This window comes from Leptonychotes weddellii, chromosome 3, assembly GCF_054177405.1.
Source record: "Leptonychotes weddellii isolate Sample4059 chromosome 3, ASM5417740v2, whole genome shotgun sequence".
In the NCBI taxonomy this organism is placed as follows: Eukaryota; Metazoa; Chordata; class Mammalia; order Carnivora; family Phocidae; genus Leptonychotes; species Leptonychotes weddellii.
Genome location: NC_138371.1, coordinates 116,984,622 through 117,005,481, shown reverse-complemented (window position 1 = coordinate 117,005,481; position 20,860 = coordinate 116,984,622). Strand labels below are relative to the sequence as shown.

General features: G+C 36.9%; 1 protein-coding gene across 3 annotated transcripts in view; it reads left to right on the top strand.

Moving 5' to 3' along the window:
- TRPC4 (transient receptor potential cation channel subfamily C member 4) overlaps positions 1-20,860 on the top strand; it is a 189,362-nt gene that overhangs the window by 84,161 nt on the left and 84,341 nt on the right. The gene's annotated exons all lie outside the window — the stretch shown is intronic.

Sequence of the window (20,860 nt, the reverse complement as noted above, 5' to 3'; positions counted from 1 at the left end):
CATAGGAAGTATAAAATGTGTATGGATGGGTGTGAAGGCTCTTAGTAAATTATAAGTCCTTATGTTAATAAAATACATTGTCAGAAGTATTCATAAAAGAAAAGCCCTTAGTCCAACAGCAGATGAAAGTACTGAAACCTCTCACGTCTGGCTTAGTCTCTTGATTGGTCAGGAATAAGAAATTAAAGAAGTTAGTTGCAGAAGAGTTATAAATTTCTCATGAAATTTCCATGGATTTGAATATTAAGTAAAGAAAACTCAGATCTGTCAAACTCATCACAGAGCATAATTGTTTTTGTTTCCATTGCTGAGTTAAGTGAGTTCTCAAAAATCTGTTTACTTCCATCTTCAGAAAATATTGGTTCTGTGTTCACTCTTGAATTATAGTAATTATCTATTCTAGAAAATCAGTTGGAGAAAACTATATAATGTAAGATGAAAAAGAAAAAAAGACTTCTGAATAAAAAGTGTATTCAATTTTTTTTTTGCAGTCAGCCCTGATTATTCCACATTAGTCTTGGCTGCTTTGTCTACTGCTACTTACTAAATATTTAAGGTTCAAAATACCTGAATTTACTTCCTCGAGTTTTTCCTGTAGTTCTTTGGCCAGTTGGCATGGGATCCTGAAACTAGTTGAAATGATCTTTTCCCCTAACAATGAAGGAATTAGCTTCTTTTGTGTGCATCCCCTCTGATTCCAAAATGACACACGCTAGTTTGAGCCATGTCAACAGTATCAACTCATTTTTTTTTTTTTTTTTTTTACGCTCTTGTGTTTAGGGCTCAGGGACCTGATATTTTAACAGAACTAGAATAATTTTAATATACAACTATATGAAACTGATGAAAAACTTCACTAGATTAGGGCTTTTTTTTTTTTTAAAGATTTTATTTATTTATTTGACAGAGACACAGCGAATGAGGGAACACAAGCAGGGGGAGTGGGAGAGGGAGAAGCAGGCTCCCCGCAGAGCAGGGAGCCCGATGCGGGGCTCGATCCCAGGACCCCGGGACCATGACCTGAGCCGAAGGCAGACGCTTAACAACTGAACCACCCAGGCGCCCCTGATTAGGGGTTTTTATATACTAAATATGACACTTAAAAGTAATAGCATGTATGAGAACTGATAAAATGAGGGGCACCTGGCTGGCTTAATCCATAGAGCATGTGACTCTTGACCTCAGGTTGTGAGTTCAAGCCCCATGTTGGGTGTAGAGATTACTTAAAAGTAAAAAATCTAAAAAAAAAAATGAAGAAGAACTGATAAAATGAGGTAAGATATTGATGCGGCCTCAGAATTTGAGCTAGTTCTTCTCAAGTATCTATTATTAACCCAGTATTATGCTTCTCTTTCTTTAGTTTTCTGTGGGGAGAGGGATTTAAGGGATTGACACCGTAGTTACAAAGGTCTTCTCCTATGATATATCTGTTCAGGGTTGAAGCTATCCTGTGGATGGTGAATGAGATGAAATTCCCAGGATGTGAAATCCACAAAATGAAACAAAGAACACAGTAGCAGCAACCAGCTGTGCTCACCTGTTGCATTTTGTTCACTCTGCAGTTAGTGAAACAACCTAGCTCTATTTTATGCCTACCCTGATTTTGGTCCTGATATCATAACTGATTTAACTTTGTCTTTGGCCACAATGACTTTTGTGAAAGCACTGGAACAAATTGCTCATTGAGTCTTTTACCATCCTCTCTGAATGGAATACTGCAGAGACATTTAATCAAATGAAGCTGCCAAATTCTTGTCAAAAGGTTGTCCAAGACAAAAAATTTTAGTATGAATTTCTTACATATTAATATATGAGTATATTTTTACTCACAAATCATTTTTATACATTCTATTCATTCCTTCATTCCTTCATTCATCAACTCTTTGAACATATATTTTACCAAACCCATGCCAGGCAATGCTCAGGGCACTTAGGACTCCATGGTGGTGTGGCTCTGTCCTAGAGCTTATCATCTATTACAGGGAGACAATAAAATGTTAAATCTATATTGTTCTCAGTTTTGTTTCTGAACAACTAAAAATTTTCATTCCTACTAAACATTTTTTTCTTTGCTTAGGTTCTTTTGTATATTCCAGGAATATACGAAGCATGTTTAACTTCAAAGCCTATTCAACAAAAAGCCACAAATTGAGTCCTTAGATGTGTCAGAAGCAAAGCTATAGAATGCGTTTGATCATTTCTAAGACTTCTTTCAAGATGCTTGTACCTTTTGCGCATAGGAAGTTGTGGAATTGGAGGCCGATCATCTTGATCAATGATACAACAGGATGAAGGGTGGCTAAAAACACATACCATGTAATAAGAAAAAAAGAATTAGTAATATCTTTTAAAAGACACATTTTTTAAAAGACACGGCATTTGCATTTTCCCTTTTCATCTTTTGAAATGATAATGGAGAAAAAAATTAAAACAAAATTCCTACAGAGTTGTTCTAGGGTATCTTTCATTCAATATTGAAGAGCACATTTCCCTTAGGTTGAACAGTTTTTCCAAAGCAAAGTAACACTGGATGACTAATAGCATTATTAAATCAAGAATAAGGTTTTACTTTCCTATAAATTCTTTGAAATCATAGGTCATGTTTTATGAAACATATTCCTAAATTATTTAGAAATTATTGACTTCAGAATACTTCATGTAAGATTTTCTAGTAAGATCATGTGTCTTAAATGAAATTCTGCGTTAGCGTAAATGTCTTGCCTTGTGTCTTTTTACCACATGTGTTCCCAGTTTTAGTTTAAAAATGTTTCTGGTTTGTCTTTGGTCCATCTCTTATGTTTTTGGAATGCCTTCTTATTAATCTTCACATGGCTAAGTCCCACTCACTCTTTCAAATTCATCTCAGGTCTCCCTCCAACAGGGAGATTCCATGAAGCAGTCCTCCTCCATACAGTCTCTGGGATAAATGCCCTTCTTCCACACATTCTATTTTGCATTGTATTGTTACGTTTTGCGTAACAAAAAAAAAAAGAGCATTGCTCTTTTGCTCTTCTCCTCTGGGTATGAGTGTCAGGAACATATCCGTCATATTTACAGGTCATACTTCAATACTGAAAGATAGAAGGCGTTCAATATGAATGCACGTGAAGTTGCAGACTCTCTTAATTCTGGAAGGTTCCCTGCAGGTTAAATTGCAGTGTTTAGGGGGACGCCTGGGTGGCTCAGTTGGTTGAGCGACTGCCTTCGGCTCAGGTCATGATCCTGGAGTTCCGGGATCGAGTCCCGCATCGGGCTCCCTGCTTGGTGGGGAGTCTGCTTCTCCCTCTGACCCTCCCCCCTCTCATGCTCTCTCTCTATCTCATTCTCTCTCAAATAAATAAATTAAAAAAATCTTAAAAAAAAAATAAAAAAAAAAATTGTGGGGACTTGATTACAGACTTATTCTGGTACTTCTGTAATATCATCCAGAAAGAAAGGCCTGCATTAATTGAATATCATGGATATTTTTATAGGCATAGACAGAAGGATTTTATTTCTATTAATACTTAACTACAAAACCTGCTGCAACCGCCGCGCCCTCTACCTAGATGTCATCCTGGTGAACATGTGGTAAATCTGATCTAACCAGAATTCCTAGCCTAGTTCAGCTGAGCACGTGAGATGATTTCATGACTCAGCTTCTTCATCATTAAGTCAAGCATGTCAACATTAAGGTGTTTTTGTTTTTTTTTAATTTTTGCATTGTCATAAAGCACTTGCTTTCTTCAAAGAATGCAGAGTCTCCTTTTCCTTTCTTTCTTAACCCCCTTTTATTTTTTTTTCTTCAAAGAGTAATCTCTTTAGTCTTACTCTGAAAAGAGAGCAGAGAAAGTCCCCTTCACCAGGGCTAGAAGCTGGCACCCCATTCCAGTGTTACTCATCAAAATGAAGAGTGTCAAAGGAAACTGGAAAAAAAACAAACAGAACCAAGCACCCACCCCCTTGGAACTGAGTCTCCTCTTGTGTATTAGATAAAGGTGAGGCGAGGCATGACTGAAGACGTATCTTCAACAAGTAACTTGTTCCTTGGTTCCTGGTGTAATGTTGGCAGATACAGAGTTTATGGCCGTTAAAATCACTTCCATGCTGTCACTGTTCTTGCCTAATATTTGCAAGATCAGTGCATGTATTTGGAGAGCTTGATGCATTCCTTAAATATTTTCACAGTAAAGACCTTACCTAGTTTGTTACACATGGTTGCCCACATTGTGAAGTTACTAGTTCACATTAAAGAAACCTAGATCTTGAATAATAATAGAAAGCAGTGAAATACATTATTTTGTGTGAAAGCATTACAATTCAATCTCTTTATAGCTCTTCAAATTAAAGTGAAAAAAAACCAATCTTACATAGTCAACAGCGTATCTTTTTCAATTTAATTTTCCCTTTTGTGAAGGCATGTCAACAGCTTTGCAACATTAACTTTAAACTTTGGTACTAATCTGGGTTCTGTCTTATAAATTAATTAATGGAATTGTTAAAGAGGCAGGAGAAAAATCAACATTTGAACAGCCCACTATTCATACCCTTCTTATCGTTTGTTTATCTTGTCATGGAGCAATGAGAGAAATGTGAAGAGATTCCTGTCAATCAGATGCCATCCATAGCATCTGATTCCAAATATTGGAACTCAGTTGATTCCAAATATTCCAGAATCAAAGCTCTTCAAAGCTCTCAAGATTTATGGTTTTTGTTTCTTGATTTATTAAAAACTCCTTGATATGGAATCAAGAACAAAGAGGAGACATAGGGGGGTATATTCGGGGACTGGGGAACCACAGAGGATGTAGCCCTAACACAACCAGGGATCCCCTAGGTGGGAGAGAAGGAGAGGTGAAGGTGAAGGCATCAAAAGAGTGTTGGGCAATGGGAGGAACAATAAATAAATAAATGGAGCAGAAACAAAGGAAATTTGTCTTCTTAAAACTGCCTAGGGCTAGACTTACCTCTATTTCCTAAGTTTTGTTTTCTATAAACTCTTTATTGATAAGTTTATCATGACAAATTTTTTAATTCAGATTTCATTTGAAAAGAAGCAATAAATGACTGTTTAAATTTGAACTCGCTACTGTATGAATTTCATATTAAAAATGAATAGAACATACTACTCATGTTCTTTATCGACCTGAAATCTACATGGGAAGCTCCTTCTAGAGGTCCGTAGTCAGGTGCCATTTTGTGCTTCTGGTAGCAACTGAGGAAAAACAGCATTCTGTGTATGCATTTTTTATTTGGAAAATCACAGAGAAATGAATGACAATGTTGCTTCCCGGCTCTTGTATCAGAACCTTGGGATGGCCCTGGCATACAATGGCTTTCTCCTCTTAGATCCAGTAGTAGATTTTGATGGTTGGTCTGCAGCCACACAAAGCTTTGCTTTTGCTACAAACTAGGCAGAGAAGCTGACCAACTATTATCATTTTATTATTATTATTATTGACCATTGGTTATCTTATAGTCTGTTGTTTCCCTCCTTTTTCAGTCTTGTTCAAATCTAGGGTGTCTGAAATACACCTTTCATAATTTTCTTGTGCCTGGTAAATTCCACATCAAAGTGTGGATTATTTGGAGGGGAAAATATCTCATACTGTAGAGACACTATCTCATGGACATCAAATAACTATTCTAGAAGAATGGCAAAGAGAGTACTTTTAGGGAGAAAAATAAGAGAACGTACTGCAGACAGTCTTCCCCTCCATAAGTCAGATCTTTCTGCTGAAGAAACTTTGAGGCTCATTTATCTAAGTAAAGCTGATAATACCTTTGCCTTAGTTTGGTTTACTAATTTAACATGTACTTATTTATTTAAATTCAATTTGATATTTACGGTGTTCCTCTCCTTTTCCTCTCTTCTCCGTTTTGAACTGTTTTGAAAACATTTACGTCCTTCAGATCTCTTCTTCTCAAATAGCACTGTCTCTGGGAAGCCTTCCCTCAACCTATTCCCAAGTCAAAATTAATTGTTGCTTTCTCTTATTATGGCAGCTTTATTGCACATGTGGACTTTGCTTTTTATTTCTTTTCATGGGTTATTTCTCCAACGGAACTCCTTGCCTTTAGTCTTACTTCCTCCAGTCCAATGCCTACAGCAGCACTAAAGGTTTTTTTGTTTCATATTTTGTTTTGCTTTTCAAGACAATGCAAGTCCACAGCTTAGCATACCTCCTGGCGTATTTACCCATGAAAGAGTAGCTAATTATTATCATTAATTATTACTATCATTGTCACTGTTTTTGTTTATCCCCTCATAGACTCCCAATATGAAAAGACTGAACACATACAGGGAAATGCTATACACCATTCAAAAAGGGTTTGCTTCATCACTAAACGTTTCAATATTTGTAATGAATATTCGTCTAAGCCTCCTGGGTCGCATTACACTTTTGAATATCAAAGATAAGTTTATCCTTCTTCCAGTCCATTGGTATAGCCAGTACTGTGAGCCATTTATATTAAAACATACACTCTCCTCAAAAATGTTTACTGTGTAAGTGTTATCCGAACCCCTAAGGTTGTCCATATTCTAATGCTTCCATTATAGGCTGTCAAAAATAACTTATATTGTGTACTATATACTTGATTTGAATTTGTTCTTCTGACTTGTATTTTTAAATATATTTTAGGCATCAATATCGCTCTCCTGCTATGCCTCAGAATCGGGACCTGGTATCTCAGCAGCTCTCGTAACAAAATGCGAAGCATACAATAGGATTCGAATACCTGAGGCTACACTGAGTGATACAGACAATTATGAGACTCGTAAAAGCGATAAAAAGCAGCATTCCTCTAGCTTAGTTTTGTCTTCCACTCTTCTCCGGAGCACGCTCACTGACTGATTTCTGGGCCTCTGCCTCTCTGTCCTCCAGGCATGTGTGCACACACCTGCTGTTGCTAGGCAAAGGCAAACTGGATCCCAGACTCCCTAATGCCTCAGCCCAGCCCCCCACTAGGGACCAAACATTCCGTGTCATGGATAAAGCAAATGCCTGTTCAGGACTTGTCAGCCCGGCTGACAGAATTCTGACAGGTCATTAGGCATTTAATTTAACACTAGGTTTTTAGAGCTTGGAATTCAAATCCCCATGAGTTTTTGTTTTTTGGGTTTTTTTTTTTTTTTTTTTTTACAACTAATTAAATGACGTGAAACCACTTTCTCCTGATTCATATCTGAAAGTGATTGGGTTTTTTGCCACAATTAAATATGAAATTGTAAATGTCCAACATGTTGTATAAATTTATCCTTTGAAACTGCATTCATTAGAAAGTGATCAATTAACATCTTACAAAACATAAAATAATTAATTTTAAATTAGATACAAAACATATTCATTTCTGTATTTTATACTCCTTTAAAAAAGTACAAAAAGGAAAAGGTTAAGCGATTTATTTTCAGAGGTATACTCTTCTAGTCACCTGAGAAAAATGCGTATATCCACAGGATTAGCAACAATTTCTGATGTAGCTTTCATTTGCCACAGATATAAACTAAAAACATTAAGTTAATGATAATATCTTTGAATAATCCACTGTGTATTGAACACCCTCTCTCAGTCCTCAAATGAATTACTTTTCTGTATGAAACTGGTATTTCTGTCTCCATGATGATTGACAAGCAAGGGTAGCAAGAAGATTACCTGTTTTCCATCATTCAGAAGCAGTCATTTCGTTTGTCAATGATGAAGAATGATTTCTTTTGTTTCTTTGCACAAAATTCACATTTACATTTCAGGGTTATTTTTCCTGGGTCGTTATTTAATGTCTCATATTTTCTCTGTCTCTGATCCCTAAGCAAAATTAAGAATTACCAATTTTTGAAATTACCCATTTAACAGTTTATTCCAATTCACATTGTTTCTTAAACAAATTACAAAAACCCAATACATTGTCTTCTTGGAAATTTATGAAACAGAAACACTGTTCGCAAGAAATGTTTGATGGTTTTAAGACATAACTCCTGCTCAAGATCCCTTTTAAATTATGCATCAGAGAGGAAACTTTATAGCTTATCCTTCCCCTCATTTTCCTTTGACCATATGAGGCATAGTCACAGTTTTTCTAAATAGAGGGTTTTTTTGTTTGACTTCTTGGAAACAAACATGCAGTAAAACTCTCTGGGATTTTTAATGCCTGTGCTATACTTCGGTGATTCGTGATTCTGAAGCTGTGTTAAGTATACAGATTGCTTCTAGGTAATACCGAACTGGTAAGATAATCACATAGGGTTATGTTCTTGTGCTTTGTGTCTCATTCTGGTTCCTTTTTCCCTTCAGCTTTAGGAGCACATAGTGGTAGTGATTTGCCCTTGGCAGCCACAGAAAAAACCGAGGCTTTTTTCCGCCATGGTTTTATTTTACTTTCCTCTGCACTCGAGCAACCCCGTTGTCAGCTCTCTGCATGTTTGTAAAAAGACCTGCTTTTCCTTTGACCACTGCTTCCTTTTTAAATGATAGACACTATTGTTTTTCTCCATGGCATTCTCCAAGCTCAGTGACTTCTGCCAGGAGGCTCTGGGACATGCCACCCGGAAACTCTTTTGCCACATTCTCCTCTTTACCTGCTGGGGGTGAGGTGGGGGGAGGGGTAGCTGGAAATTTTGTTGGCATTAACCCACAGAGAAGCTAGATGGAGGGAGTTAGGCGGCTCTGGCCGAGAGATGCTCTTTCTCTCTCCAGGTATAATTAATTCCACAAATGTCTCTTCTGTGCCAAAAACCGAGGGCAGCAAAATGAGATGACAGCAAGCCCTAGGCCAAGTTTAGATTTCTTCTAGAACCTTCCTAGAACCTGGAATTTTACTCTTGCTTAGGTAATAAAATAAAGTTCATGTGTGTGTATGCACTGACATACTTAACCATGCAGAAAATGCTGACTATGAACTAAAAATGTCACTGTAGCCAGATCTCACTAACACTTTATATGCTGCCTCCTTTTATAAGGACACTCCTGATGTTTCCCTCATTTTTGTCCCTCCTTCCCTCCCTTTCTTCCTTCCTTATTTAGTCTCACTCACTCATTGAAGAGAACCCTTACTATTTGCTATTCGCTGGTGATACCCAAATCAAAGACAAAAGTCTTGCCCTCAACTAACTACCAGATTATTAGGAATGGCAAACAAGTGAACAGCTATCGCCTGATCACAGAAGCTATGGCAGAGCTGCCTTCCGGAAGGCCTGGAAAATGGTTCCTAAGTTTACCTCACCCTTCCTGGAGAAGAAAGTGCCTTAACTGAGCATCAGTGGAAAACTAGGAGTCATCCACGCAAAGAGGTTAGGAAAAGGCATTCCAGGAAGAAACGCCATGTGCAAATCATGGAGGCAAAAAAAGTGGCAGGAGCAAGGAAAGCGCCTTCATTGTCCTCTGTGCTCATTGCCACCCCACAGCCTCCCTCCAGCCCTTCCCTCTGCCTGGTGTGTGTGGATGGCTTCTTTATCACGTCTCGGCTCATATTATCACCTTCTCCGTGAAGACTTCCAGAACACCCAATCTAATTACTATCTTCTTCCCCCACCCTTAGATGTTTCCTTTCATATCACAATGCTATTATCTTCTTGGCCCTTAACAATATCCGAAATCATTTTATTTATTTGTGTATTTAATTATTTTTTATCCGTCTCCCTCCCCTGTCTATGTAGTATCATCTTGTCTGGCTTGATTATCACTGTTAAGTCCCGTGTAAGTCCAGAGTAAGTCCTCTGCTTGGAACAGAGGAGTGCTGAGTAAAGGATCACAAGTTAGGGGATGTGGCGGAAGTGGACATGAGAGAAAAAAGACAAAGAATAGGTCTCAAAGGAACATGGATTTTATAAAATCCTGTGTTATTTAATCGTGATTTAAATATTTAAATCAATATTATCTATACTATTGTCTCAAACTCTTATTATCCAAAGATGAATTCATTATCTTTCTCTTTAAGCCTGGTTCTTCTTCTGTCATCTCTGTCAAATAGGAGTTAACTAACACTCCCAGTTAGTCATGCTAGAAAAATTTGAGTCATCCTTGATTATTTTATATTCATCACCTCCAAAAGCTTGTTGTGATAGATGAAAGACAGCTGCAAATTGAGGTGCCATCTAATTATCCTTCTCTCTAGTCAGAACCTACCCTGGCTACCTGCCTGACCAATAGAATGCAACAGAAATGACTTTTTCTAACTCCCACGCCTTAGTCGTCAGACGCCTTGCAGCTTCTACCTAGGCTCCGTGGAAAACCTGAGATGCCATGTAAGAAGTCTGGCTGTCCTAAGGCCACCACACTGGACAGACAATGAGTAGTCCCGCTTGCTGATAGTACAGATGAGTCCAGCTTCAAAACTGTTCACTCCAATGACAAGAGTTGTAAGAAAAGTCAACTTTGACCTTTGCCCCACACCCACACCCCAGGCAGTCCTCTAGCTGAGTCCTACTGAGCAACTTCTGTTGATGCCATGTGGAACCAAAGATCAACCACCTCAGCTCTGTCTAAACTCCTGGTCCACTGTTATGGACTGAATATTTGTGTCCCCCCCAAAAAAATTCCTGTATTGAAACCAAACCTCAGTGTGATGGTATCAGGAGGTGGGGACTTTGGCAGGAGATTAAGCATGAGGGTGGATCCTTCAGGAGTGGGGCTAGTTTGCCTTATAAAAGAGGACGGAGAAGCTCCCTAGTCCTCTTTCCACCACATGAGAACACAGCAAGAAGACAAGGTCTCACCAGACACTGAATCTGTGGTTTCTTAGGCTTCCCAACCTTGAGAACTATGAGAAAGAAATGTTTCTTTTTGAAGCTACCCTGTCTGTAGTCCTTTGTTATAAAAGCCTGAACTGACCAAGACATCCACAAAGCTGTGAAATATCATAAATTGTTGTTTTAAGCCGCTAAGTTTTGGAGCATAGATAGTTGGGGCTCTTGTTAATCACCAAAGCCCACCAATCTTTCTGCCAATTACATTCCCCCATATTTCCCAAATCATTACCCTCCCTTGCAGCCTTACTCTTACTGCTCTGTTTCAGGGAGTCTTAGGCTAGTGTGTTTCACTTCGTTTCCTTGCATCCATGGCTCCAATCTCATCTCATCCAAGTTCATGTAACATTCCAGAATACTTAATATGTAAACATTCCCCACATTAAAATCCTCCTGTTAAAATATAATAGTGCTCCCTGCTGAAGCTTTGGGCTCCGACCTTCTCCTATAGCCGAGCCCTGCAGGCTTCTGCCATGTAAAGGCCTGGGGTGGAAAGAAGAAGAACCTGAAGGCTGCCCAGGAGGAGTTTGTCAAGCTAGCTCTAGCCAACAGCCTCACCTGCGCCAAGGAAAGTACACCTCACGTGGCAGACCGGGGCTGCAGCCAGCAAGTCTGTCTTCATCTCTAACCATGACTACCAAAGGGAAGTGTTCCAAGGCTGCTCCCTCAACACACCAGGCCCCTCCCTGTCCCATATTCATTCTTGAAGAGAGGACCTCACTTGGGGCTCCAGGCTTTCCCATCACCTTTGCCTCCCACATGACGTTGGTGTGCAGTGTTGTCTGTATATGCTAACTCCATTGCTCCTTCCGGCTCACTGCCAATAAACAACTATTTAAGGGGGAAAATATATATATATATAAAATATTACTATGTTATTTTTATTGTGACAAAATATACATAATATAACATTTACCATGTTAACTATTTTTAAGTATACAATTCAGTGGCATTAAGTACATTCATGTTGTTGTGCAACCATGACCACCAACCATCTCCAGAACTTTGTATCTTCCCAGACTGAAGCTCTGTCCCCATTAAACACTAACTCCACATTCCTCCCTGCCCCAGGCCCTGGCAACCACTGTTCTACTTTCTGTCTCTATGAGTTTGACTAGTTTAGGTCCCTTATACCAGTGGAGTTATACAATGTCTGTCCTTCTGTGTCAGCCTTATTTTACTTCGTATAATGTTTTCAAGGTTCACCCATGTTTTAACATGTGTCAGAATTCCCTTCCTTTTTAAGAATGAATAATATTCCACTGTGTGTATATGCCACATTTTGTTTATCCATTTGTTGATGGACTTGGGTTGTTTCTATCTCTTGGCTCTTGTGAATAATGCTGCTGTATTATATTACTTTAAAACCCTGACCTGGGGCGCCTGGGTGGCTCAGTTGGTTAAGCGACTGCCTTCGGCTCAGGTAATGATCCTGGAGTCCTGGGATCGAGTCCCGCATCGGGCTCCCGGCTCGTCGGGGAGCCTGCTTCTCCCTCTGACCCTATCCTCTCTCATGCTGTTTCTCTCTCTCTCTCTCAAATAAATAAATAAATAAAATCTTAAAAAAAAAAAATAAAACCCTGACCTGATTCCCTCTCCCCTACTTTGTAGATCCTCTAAAATAAAACCCAAGCTCCTTAACAAGATACATCATATATGGACCCCAACCTCCTACTTAACCTCACCTCTCATCCCTTCCTGACTTCTGTTTTATGCTCAGCAATTCCACATTGCTAAGATTTTATCTCCTATGCTGTGCTCTGTGAATGTTACCTCTGTAAGTTTTCTTATTATTTTATTACCTTGAAATATAACCATTACCTCTGGCTAGATACTACTCACTCTTTAGGATCTTAAGACTCAGGGTTCAGAAAGCCCTCCCCCCTCCCCAATTTCCTCTCTCAGGATGGGTTTTCACTTCCTCTTCTATGTCTGGAGCATGTACATTTACCACACGATATTATAATTAATCATTTACATGTCTCTCCTCTTCCCAAGACTGTGAGCTCCTTGAAGCCAAGTACTGTTATTTTTCTTTTGCTCTATTCAGCATCTATGATGGCCCTGGCACATGGGACGAGCTCAGCAAATGTTTATTGAACTAATACTATTTTTCTCAAGTCAAACAGTCCCTTTTTATAATATCTTCTTGGTAGTCCTTGGAAAAGATTTTATGCTACAGAATAACTTGATCATTGGTGAGGAGAAAGTAACAAAGCTTTGTGTATGATTTTTGCTGACTGGCCCTTGTGTTTATGGCACTGATAAATGCCATAGGGAAGGACAAGAGAAATAGTAAATACCTCCTTTTAAGGGAAAGAAGATACTATTAAATAATCTTTAGGTAAACATACAAAAGAGAATTATTTTGTACGACTTTGCTTTTTTTTTTTCTGTCTTTCTCAAAGATTTTATTAAAGGTCTTTACAGATTAAAATCCAGTCTCCAGATCCAGCTGCCGACTTTGCTTTTAGTTATCTTAACTAAATAATTACTTAACATGAAATAAAATAAAGTCCTTTTAATAATATTGATTAATTTCCATCTCTATCCCATATACAGTTTGACTCGTATCTGTTCAAACAAATGGCTATATATATTATTTACATAGCATTGATCCTGTGATTACAGCTTAGGTGCCAGGAGCCTGTAATGGTTATTAAAATATAACTGAGATATTGTTGTATCGAGCTATTTTATTTTCTGTCCTTTCTATGTACTTTCTTGTCTTTTTCCATTCCGGTTTTACTTCTATTTTATCGTTCTTCGTGGGCTATTGGTTGCTGACACAACTCTGGCTCAGGCTTTGGCTCTACAGGCAAAGATTTGAGTTTTGCAGCTTTTTCTGTTAAGAAAAAATAATCAATATCCCAGGACTTACAAACAGCATTGGCCTTTGTGATAAGTCCAGTAATCTAGCTTCTATGGGGTGACTGTGGCATTGAATGTCTTAGGATCTTGGCAAACCATTTTGAAAAGGGCAATGAGTGAATATGCAAGAAAATCTGTTATCCAAGAATATTGGAGAATGAAGAGATCTAAAAGTAATGCAAATAATGTTCCAAATAGTTGAATTTTAAGGGACAACACTTTTTTGCTTATATGTATGAAAAATCATTGGCTGAAAATCTAATGTTATATATTACCTCCTTTTTAAACAAAATACACAGAACATAATTAACCTTTTCTTTATAATTCAGAGCTTTAGAATGAACCTTGGTTATTATACTCTGTGGTCTAGTTGTAAGTTTAGGATTTTTTTGAACACCGATATTAATAGCTCTTTCTTTCAGCCCATATGAAATTGCAGAGGAAATCTATCCTTCTCATAGTTTTGAAGTCTTTCTCCTCATTCTTAGGCTTTCAGTTATCAGTTCTTGTTAGTGTCAATGAAGCTGACCTTTTGTATTTATCTATTTTACTCAATTTTGGATTAATCAATTCAGGTAGAAGTGTGAGAAAATAAAGGCAAAATTATCTGAGAGAAGGCCTGAGGATTCCTTTATAATTATAGGGCAAAAGATATAATGCCTGAATACTGTGACATTTACCAATTACTGTAAGACCTTTTTTACTTTCTTGAGTTTCAGATGGCTCCATTTGTTGATGGCTCAAGGTTGTCTAACAAATTACTTGTATTTGAAATGAATTTGTGTGTGTGTGTGTGTGTACAAATAGATAAGATACCACGTTATGGAAATGTTTAGGCCTTTTGAAAATTAAAGTACAATTAAAAAATGTGGAGCAATTTCTATAGACATCATAGGAAGTATTAACATTTTAATTAATTTAACCAAGCATTTAATATATTAGAAATTATCAACATGGGAACAAATGGGAGAAATGCTGCTAGCATTTAGAGAATGATTTAATTGTAAGAGAAATACAGCAAGGTTTTTTTAAACTAATCATATTAAATAAACTTAATTACTTGCTCTAAACCAAATTACCTAGTTAAGCAGTGAAAGAACATTGATGATGCTTATTTTTGCTCTAATACTTCATGAAATGCTTCACCAAATTTTCATGCAAAATATGTTGAAATTGCAGGGGTTTGAACTGCTTTCACAACAGGCAATCAAAAAGTGTTAGGAAGGTCTTCATAAGCAAATAAGTTTGAGGTACTTAGAGAGTAGTTGAGGGCTCAGTTATAGATGGCAATATTCAGCATTTAATATTCTTTGTGGTATTGACTGTTTCAGGCTTTCCTAAAGAGTTTGAACATTTTTTTTTCCTTCAAGAGGTGAGAAATTTTCAATCAGGGAAGTAATAATAAATACATAAAAATACTAACACTGGTGGTATCAATAAGTTATTTTACTTATAACATGTTACCTTTACCATGTTATGTAGGTTCCACTTTTAGCATCTATAGAAGGTATGGGAGATCCAATACATCTCCAATTCCTATTATTTAATATTATTTGGAAGGCTATTTCAATAATGTCTACATCAATCAGGTGGAATGTTTTTATGGGAAGATTTATGTCCCCCTCTCCCAAAATTTATATGTTGAAGCCCTAACTTCTAGTATCTAAAAAGAGGAAAAACCAGGTGAGACAGAGCGAGGAGGTAGCCATCTCTAAGCCAAGGAGAATGGTAAGAGAAGAAAACAGATATGTCCACACCTTGATCTTGGACTTCTGGCCTCAAGAACTGTGAGAAAATAATTTTCTGTTGTTCAAGCAACCCAGCCTGTGGTACTTTTTTTTTTTTTTTAATGGCAGCACTAGCAAACTACTATGAATGTATTAATAGTTATTCAATAAGTTCCAGAGTATATATGTATGTACATTATAGTTTAAGCATTGTTCACAACTCTTTCTTACATAATTTTGATTGAGACCTTATGAGACTAGTATTGTTAGTATTGTTATTATTTTAAATATGATAACACTGAAAGGAAACATATGGTAAACATAAGGGAAAAGATTTGAGAGAATGAAGGTCTTGAAAAATATCAACTACAAAAACAAAATAGTCTTGTACCGAGGATGGAAGATCCTGAAAACCTACAAACTCAAATATTAGTCTTTAAGACAAAAGTCATATAAGTAAGTCAAAGAATCAAGGCAAACTCTTGAGACTTGTGATGAAAATTGAATTTTAATTACATTCTTTAAAGAAACTTTTTTCCTCAATAAAATATTAGGAAATCAAACCCAACAATATATAAAAAGAATTGAAGCAGTATTTATCTGAGAGGATGCAAGCCTGGTTCAACATTCAAAACCAATTAATGTGAACTATCACAAAAATAAACTAAAAAATAAAATTGCATTATCATTTCAATAGATATGGAAAAAGCCTTTGACAAAATCCAACATGATAAAAATTCTCTCAGTAAACTAGGAATAGAGGGGAAATTTCTTGACTTCATAAACAATATCTAGAAATCACCTGCAGCTAACATTGTATGTAATGCTCAGAAACTTGAAGCTTCTCCACTAAGATCAGGCAAGGATGTGCCTCCTTGCCACTCCTTGCCCACATTATTCTGGAAGTTATAGCTAATTCAGCAAGACAAGAAAAGAAAAGAAAAGATATACAGACTGAGAAGGAAGAAATAAAACTGTCTTTGTTTGCAGATGACATAGTTTTCTGTGCAGAAAATCGAGAAAAAGTGACCCAAAAAAATTCTCCTGAAACTAATAAGCCACCAGGATGCCCCTCAGTAGGTGAATGGTTAAATAAACTGTGATACATACAGACAATTGAATATTATTCAGTGAAAAAAGGAAATGAACTAACAAGCCATGAAAAGACATGGAGGGATCTTAAATGCAGATTACTAAGTGAAATAAGCCAATCTGAAAAGGCTTCACACCATATAATTCCAACTGTATATTCCGAAAAGGCAAAACTAGGGAGACAGTAAAAAGATCAATGGTTGCCAAGGCTTAGGGTGGAGGAGGGATGTAAAACAGCACAGAGGATTTTTAGGGCAGTGAAAATACTCTGAGACCATAATGATGGGTACATGTCAGTATACATTTGTCCAAACCCATAGAATGTACAACACCAAGAGTGAGCTGTAAGATGAACTATGGACTTTTGGTGTTATGATTTGTCAATATAGGTTCCATCAGTTGTAACAAATGTAGCACTCTGGGGGGGGGGGGCATTCGTAATGGGGGAGGCCACGTATGTGGGGGGTAGGAAGTACATTAAGAAATTTCAGTACCTTCCCCTTAATTTTGCTGTGAACCTAAAACTGCTCTAAAAATTTAAAGTATTTTTAAAAAGTCAAATCTTTTTAATAAAAAGCCTTACTAAATAATGCTAGACTATGCTTTGTGTGACAGTAAGGAATAGACTACCTACCTCATTCTCCACTATCCTCTCCTTCCCAAATCTTGAATCCTTATCTTTGTGAAATTAGTGATTGGTGTCCTTACAGGAAATCCTATAACTCATAATAAGCTTACTATATACTAAGAGGTAGTCTTGATTTTGTTTTATTCAGCTTCTGTATCCACTCACCTTGTCCCCAACCAAGGATGTTTTTAGGTGGCAACCTGAGAGTTCCTTCTACAGACAGATGGATGTCGTTCTGCTGTTATTTATAATTCGATGAGAATTTTTTTTCATTACTGCAGTTTTTAAAAATGTTAACAAGTATGGAAAGGGGAAAATTCAAATTTATGTTATTGAATTTGACTTTTTTGTTTACTGTGAGTAATAATGAAAACAAAACAAAACAAAACAGAATTACCACTCCCGGTATTGGTTGTTTTATTAGTTTCCTCTAAAAGTTCTAATAAGTTTCCAAAATATATATGTATACTTGAATATTTTCTGAAACAGAAGATTAGCTATTCTTCACTATGTATTCTTTATTCTAATTGCTGAGAATGATATATAAAATGATATATAAAAATAGTCATTAGTCTTTCTTATGTATTCTTGTATCTCTGTTGTAGCTTTAAAGCAGAACCAGACCCAGAAATACAGAGAACACACTGATGGCAGCCAGAGGGAAGGGGGTAGGGGGTGGGCAAAATAGGTGAAGGGGAGAGAGAGATACAGGCTTCCAATTATGGAATGAATAAGTCACAGAACTAGAACACACAGAGTAAGGAACATAGTCAATGATTGTATAAAAGTGTTGTGTGGTGACAGATGGAAGCCACACCTGTAGAGAGAAGTTGAATCGCTATGTTGTACACCAGAAACAAATGTAACGTTGTGTGTCAGCTATACTCAAATAAATAAAGGTGACAGGGTGCATAATCTATTGGGTATTTCAAATTTATTTCAAAAGTCCTAGATTTACATATTTTGGTTCACATAATTACTTTCAGACAAACCTATGAGATATCAGATTTCCAGCTGTATGTAACTGGAGAGGATCCCAACGACAGAGCAGAATTGGAATCACGAGAAAAGCAAAGACTGTTCGTTTGTGTCATTCTACAGTCAGAAGGAGTTGTAAATTAAATTACAAAGAAAAAAAATATATAACTTTCAGTCCTTCGCCTCACCATTTTCACTCTCTTTTCCTTCAGTGACTTCTGGTTAGATCAGTTCCTTAAGGGGAGCCTGTTTTTCCTGCTAAAACATCCTGCAGAGGTCACTCATTCCTACTGGCACTCACCAGATCAACCTTCCAAGGATTTATTCAACAAGAAGTTATGGAATACTTCCTGTGTTCCAGGCATTTGCAAATTATTTGTATCTGAAAAAAGTAAAGCTTCAGGCTGAACTTGGGCTTTTCCGGAAAGTTAGAAAAAGCCCTCTTGGGGACATCTGAGCCATTCTTCTATCGTCACAGTAATGCTGCCAACAACTCGAGCAGCTCTACCTGAGACCATTCTGATTATAGATGTAAAAGATTAAAGCAAACAAAACCACATCAATAGTACTTGGTAGGTGCTGAGCGACGTTTTGAGCCCTTTCTAATAAAGATTCAGATTTCTTTAATCCTCACAACAGCCACAGGTTCTATCATTATTATCATACTATTTGAGAGATGTGGAAGCGGAGTCTCGCAAAGGTGCGCGCCCAGCGTCAGGGAGCTCCCACGTTTCAGAGCCAGAATTCCACGCAGCCTGCTTCCACAGTCCACACCGCAACCACTCCGCACACTGCCCTGCACGCTTGTAGAGCGACTGCCAGCATCTGGGGATATTCGACACCCAGCAGTGCGTAGCTTAGGAACTTTAAGTTCTTTCTCATTTGGGTTTTAGTATTCGATGTATTATTTTTTTTTTTTTTTAAGATTTTGTTTATTTGAGAGAGAGAGAAAGCATGGGGGGGGAGGGTCAGAGGGAGAAGCAGACCCCCTGCCGAGCAGGGAGCGCGATGCGGGACTCAATTCCGGGACACCAGGATCATGACCTGAGCCGAAGGCAGTCGCCTAACCAACTGAGCCACCCAGGCGCCCTTGATGTAATATTATGAAGTTGTTAAGATACAAAGTCACTGGACCACCTCCCCGCCTTCCGAAATAGGTTAATTAGGAAGCACACTATTCATAAAATAAGGCCAGAACTATTTTCCCAATTGTAAGATTAACAGTCACTAATACAGCCTGAAAGAATTTAAATATACGTTAGTGGCCATTGCATGTTCAGAGTTAAATAGAGAAAGTTTACTTGCCTTTAGTTTGATTAACTATTGCAATGCTGCTATTTTATATAATTTTTTCATAATCTACATGGAAAAACTCAGTAAAAACCCCATGTGAGCATAGCCAATACTCTATACTATTCTCATTTATCTATAGACATGTAGTTTTTATACTGAAAAAATATATTTCACTGGTTGAAATAAATCTACAGCTGTTGTAAGTTGTGGAGATCCTTAAGCAGATTTAATAAAGATATACTTCATGTTCATATTATTATAAAACAGAAGTCTTACTCCATTTCAGTACTTTGGATAACAACTGATTTATGATACTGAAGCGGAATTTCTATAAGCGTGTCCTTTGGCAGAATAAACTGTGTGGTTAATAAACCCAGTGATTAATTTTAATGGAATAGATGATTGTCTTACATATATTACCTTACATGTGGTATATACAATTTGCTAAAACCCATTTAGCATATGGCCATAAAATTGCCTCTTTTTCTAAGACATTATTTGCTTAATTGCAAATTTCCACATGAATCTCCTCTGTTGGGAAAACCTTTCTTCATTCCTTTACTAACTTATTCATGCTTATTAAAGTGACACCTATTCACTGTTCAAAAGAAAAAAGAAATGAAGAAAAAATGAAAAAAACCTTTTAATTATACTTTATTTTAAAATTTTTGATTTTATCTCTTTCTCCTTGTATCTTTTTCTTTCCAAAATTGAAATCTTTACTTTTATAACCAGAAAGTATCCTGCTCCCCTATTTTTTTTCATTATTTAATTTTACTTCTTTTTAAGAGTTTTAAGATTAAGTTTTTTTAGGTTTTCCCAGTTTTAGGAAATGTTTGCTGTTCCTTCTTTCCCAGAGCTTAATGTGATAAGAGAAAAGCACCATTTTATATATATATATAATTTAGAATTGCAAAAGAAATACCTAAATATACGCTCAGTGTACAAATTTCAAATGGTTTAAAAGCAGTGGCAATAGTTATAAGCTATTCCAAATTCCTTCCTCAAAGTTAGGAATTATTGCTGAATCTATTAGGGGAAATACCCCTGGAAATTTGTCTGTGCACACACTCACACCCCACAACCCCATCCACATGCACACAGAACACACACACCCTAGACACATACAGGCACACATATTCTGTTTTAAATGGTTAGGTTTTTATTTTTAAATGCATATAAGTGGAATTATTCTGTATATATTCCCTTGTGGTTTATTTTTCCTTTCCGTTAATAGGTCATGATGATATTTAAAATATTATAATTACAGATTTCCTTCATTATTTTTAAGTTTTGTATGAAATTCATAAATAAGACATAAATCACTTTTTTCATAAATCATTATTTATTTAACCTTGATTGGCAGACATTTATGTTTTCCAAATCTTTCTTTACTACAATAGGCTTCAGTGAACTTTTTTGTAAAAATATCTTTGTACTATGAGCCAGTATGTCTGTAGCGTAGATTTTTAGAAGAGGAATAGTTCCATCAAAATAGGTGTTTTATGAAATTTTATAGATCAATTTTTTCCCATTAAAAAGACAATAGTT